This window comes from Montipora capricornis, chromosome 3 (assembly GCF_036669925.1).
Source record: "Montipora capricornis isolate CH-2021 chromosome 3, ASM3666992v2, whole genome shotgun sequence".
Lineage (NCBI taxonomy): Eukaryota > Metazoa > Cnidaria > Anthozoa > Scleractinia > Acroporidae > Montipora > Montipora capricornis.
The window spans coordinates 24,840,600-24,845,599 of NC_090885.1; the positions used below are offsets into that span (position 1 = coordinate 24,840,600).

General features: G+C 36.3%; 1 pseudogene; it reads left to right on the forward strand.

The window, feature by feature from the left end:
* LOC138041748 (uncharacterized) overlaps positions 1 to 9 on the forward strand; it is a 4,187-nt pseudogene extending 4,178 nt beyond the window's left edge.
* Positions 10 to 5,000: the final 4,991 nt, after the last annotated feature.

Consider the following 5,000-nt stretch of genomic DNA (forward strand, 5'->3'; position numbering starts at 1 on the left):
GAAACTTAAATTTTAGGGAGAGTATTTTCTCTAGTTTATTGACACATCTACGAGTATTTGACTTTTTAGATAAAAGTAGTAACATATATATACAGGGTCCTAAATTTAAAGGTGACCACATATTGTCAGCAAGTGCATTGTTCAGCAAATCAGGAATAAATATATCTGACTAGATGGTTTAGCTGGATATTTTTCAGAAAAATTGATGATCCTATATGTCACACACAACATACCTGGTACATTATAACAATTGCACAATCATGTTTTTCACAGATTGGAAATTGCATGTAGAAATGTCCCTATGTTATTCACAAGGCTGGGAATATCATGGGGGAATTTCACAAGGCTGGGAATATCATGGGGGAATGTTTCCATGTTATTCACAAGATTGGGAATTACATGTGGTAATATTTCCATGTTATTCACATTCAGTGTCACTTTGTGTCGTGACACATCCGGTCGAGGCCCTTGGCCTTCGTCCTCCTGTTCTGACCTTTGTATCCCTGTACAACAAGGTGTGGAAAAGGTGTGTGGTTTGGTTGTGTACAACCAATCGTACGCCGTATGTTCTTCAGAGTGGTTAAAGATTATCCAGATATTCAGGTATGAAAGATGTTTGAATTTTAGGCGCGATGATTATTCGAACATTGGTGTATCGAGCGCAGTTGAGTTCACTATATTTTCGATATTTTGATATTTTTTGCTCTATGGGAAGGCAAAAACCCTACAAGTCAAAGCATCGACTTTATACTTCAACATCGACAAGTCGAGGTCCTGCAACGTCTGGTGAGGATGGAAATAATGCTGCTGGATCAGAGCAGTACTCCGACAGAAATTCAGTGGCTGCTTCGGGACGTACTGAAGACAACTCATCGGAGTGCATAAACTCAAGCGGTGTACAATCCCCAGGTTTGAATATTGCTAATACGACTCCGCAATCTGCCCGACCTCTGATCCCGACTAGACCAGCCACGTCGACTCCAACTATGGCTGGCCGTGGAAATATCCTCGCGCCACTGGATTTAACCCCGGTGGATCAAGCGGCGACCTTGCATACAGCAAATGCTAGTGGCAATGGAGGCTCCTCATCAGCCGCTGTTATGGAGCAGTTGAAGCAATTCTTCGCCACTCAAGGGGAGTTTAATAAAAAACTTGTGCAATGGCTCGAAGAGCTGACAGGGCGGGAAAACAGAACAAAGCAAGTAACGCGCCCTACAAAGGATTTATCGGTAAGTGGATAATACCCTTTTATCCATATTCATTGTATAGAAATCGAATATTAATTAGTAAGTAAGTAAGTAATTTTATTTAACCACATATCGCATATGAGCGATAGCTCGTTTAAATGCGAATGTGCCATGAAAATTACAATGTCATAATTTAAATAATCTTACATGTACAAGAATGAGTGAGAAACGAGAAATAAAAATTAAATCAACTGAAATGTATAAGAACCTATTAAAATAATAAATTATTTAATCAAAGAAAATATTGGTAATTAGACTGTCTATTTACAAAACATACAGTTGCAGTAATACGATGACTGCCGTATGTTTTGTAAGTTCTTCCAAAATGTAGAAAGGGATTCCAACATCCTTTTTTGGTCTGGTAGATTGTTCCAGTGTTTACTAGCATGGTACGTGAAAGAATGTTGTATATAGGACGTGGTTGGTCTTGGAATAACAACCTTAAGATGGCCCTGTAGGCTGTAACTGTTGCTATGCAAGATAAACATTTCCCGAATGTAGTTCGGTTCCTGGCCATAAATACTTTTGTATGCAAGTAAAGTGCTTGTTCTATGCATCGATGTTCCAAGCTTTTAATATGTGCATTGTTAAGTAACTCTTCATAAGCAGTCGATTTAGAGTGATTAAGAAAAGTCTTAGAGCGAGTGCGTTGGTTGACTCTAGTTTTGCAGACAGACCTTTACTTAGACCTATAAACAGTGGTGATACATATTTAAAGTGAGGCAGAATAAATGCTTTGTACAGTTTAATCATATTATCTAAGGGTATAAATTTAGGAATGCGACGAAGAATGGAAGCTTTTGCATTCACTTTCCGGCAAATTTCTTTAATATGTGCTTTAAAAGAGAGTAAATTGTTGATGATTACTCTGAGGAGGTTGATTTGTGAAACATAATCCAGCTCATTGCTGTCAATAACAAATTAAGGGCATTGGTAGAGTTGCTCTGTTAAAGATGATGGATGAGATTTACTATGATTGATCACCAGGAAGTTCTCACGAAACCAGGAGATGAGTAGATTAATTAGTATGTAAGCTTACTGATTCCGACTAACTGCAATCATCTCAAAACCGTGGAAGTCCGATCGCGTCATGCTGCCTACTGTATTCGCATGCTTAGTTCAATTCCACCCATTACCACCACCCCTTTGGCAAGGGGGTGGGCCAAGTCCAGCCCTTTGACCCCGCAGTAGGAAATTGTCTGGTGGTGGTATATATATATATACCACCTCAATTCCAATGGTAAATATTCAAATGCACTTACTAATCCCTGATTACTCCTAGTTTATAGTATGCAGTCAAACCTCTGTTCAGATGCCACCCTTTATTTTACAACAAGTTAACAGAGTCCCAAAAACAGTATACAAAACCTCTATTAAATGGCCACCTTCATTCAGTCTATAGGATTGTTTTTTATTGTTTCATTCCGCTATTAAACATCCAGGAAGAATTAGTTCTGCTAATTTTGGGCTTTTGAGGGCAAGGAAATGAGAAACATTAGTGAAAAGTTCATCGCTGCGTTCTATTTAAACTGAACAGCAACACCACATTCTCTGTATGTCTGACTTGCCATTCTTTGTAGTGATACAAGAATAAAATAAAGACTGAAACACTCTTGAGAAACTGCGATTTTGCTTTCTGTTTTGTCACCAGTTATTGATTGATCTGTTTGTTTGCTTGTTTATTTGTTTGTTTTAGGCCCATGTAAGAGATGTCTATTGTACATTGACCAATGAGAATGGGGAACCTGTTAAGTGGGATTTTTCACAAAAGTAAGTTAAGGATTTTTTAAATTAATTTGTTGAGAATGAGTGGCTGCCATGTGTGTTGCTGAAATGCAGTGATTTGAGAGTTTTTGTTAGAGTTCTCCTAAACTGTGTGATCTTGTACTCGCATCAGGCTATACTGTATGTAGATGCAGGCTTCCTGGCACTTCCATAAGTAGTAGATAAAATATGAGCAGGAGATCTGTATGGGTGTTTACAATGGCGAGCCGATAGGCGAGCCATTGTAAACGTCCATACAGATCGGACGCAAATATTTTATCCTGCTTGTGAAATGAATACATTAAATTGAATGCAAAGTATTGTTATTTTAATCAGTAATTCTACTGTTTAATAATTCAGTTGATTTGTATTGGGATTTACAGTTGTGTACATGTGATCTGAATACTGTGCTGGGATTGGTTTGCACCCTCATGAATTATTAAGGAATTTTACAATATGTATTCAAATCCTGTTAAACAGGTTTATCACTCTCCTTATCACAATTCTAAAAATAGATATTAGTAGTTAACACAAGATTTCTTTTTGTGTGTACACTTGCTTAAAAGAAGTGCTTCGTCATTGCATGAATGGAACTCCCTCCCAGAACAATTTGTAAAGGGGACATCTGAAGATGATAGTTTTTAGTAAATTCATTTCATTTATTCTATTTTTTTAAGAGTTGGTGTGATATTTCGATTTTACCGACTGTATAAGATACATTGTAAGGTTTCTTATGCATTATTGAGGTAACTATGAGATACTAGTTTTGGGACCTGATACAAGGTGCCTCATTGCAAGGCGATAATAAAGAGTGTCTCCTTAACAGATGTTTCACTTTAGAGTGAAAATTAAACAGACAAAATGAAATCAAATCTCCTTATAAATGCAGGCAAAAAGCTATTTTGCAGGGATGGTTAATATAACTGTTCTTGAAAGTGTGTGTACATTTACCCTGCATTTTTGGTTCCCTTTATAGAGAATGAAGTACATTTAACTTATTTCATGAATTAACAGCCACACTTCTAACTCACTTTATGCAATCATATTTAGCTTTAACGACCAAGATAACCAAGCTGTTAATGCAGCGACATTAGTTGGAGTGCAAAGCACAGACACTTCCTCGCCAGTCTCTCTCATCAGGGGTAAGTATATTTCTTCGCTGTTCTCAGATATGGTCCTGCAGGATATATTTATGTATCTATGGAAAACTCCATGACATCTTTAGTCTTTATCTAAACTGAACATTTATCCTTCAAGCAAATAATAATAATAATAATAATAATAATAATTATTATTATTATTATTATTATTATTATTATTATTATTATTATTATTATGTCTTCAAAATAACATTATTGGTAATCATTTTAATATCTTTTCCTAAATGACAGCTGCTATGGGGGCACATTTTCGCACCAAGAAAAGGCAGCAAAAACTTAAAGAGGCCAGGAAAGAGAAAGAAGTGCTGAAGGATCAACGTATCAGGAGCAGGAAGAATACAGTAAGTACAAAGTTCCTTGTTACTGTAAAGCCAATATTCATTTTTGAGTAGACATGGTACTATTTTCCAATACTTATTACTAAAACAGATAATATTATCACTATTAATAATGACCAACCCCTACTCCCAACACTTTGTTTTGTTCTGTTGAGGCATAGTAACTCACCTAATGCTGTAAATGTTCTTGGAAAAATTTGAAACAAGCAAAAGAGCTCATTGCATTAATTTCTTTTTTTGAACACATCGTACAAACTCTTTGTTTCAACAGGTATTCATGATTATGATGCACATGACCACTTAGGGCTTAAGGATCAAGGCATTAAAGGAAACTGAAAATTGACCTAGGTTGAAAAAACGTTAACCTAAATTAACTTTTAACCTCAACTTCAAAAACTCATCAGTTATTCATGATGAAAATATGGACACTCATGTAATATTTATGCTTGTTACAGAAACGGCTAAGGAGACAAAAAGTCCTGTCTCAGTCC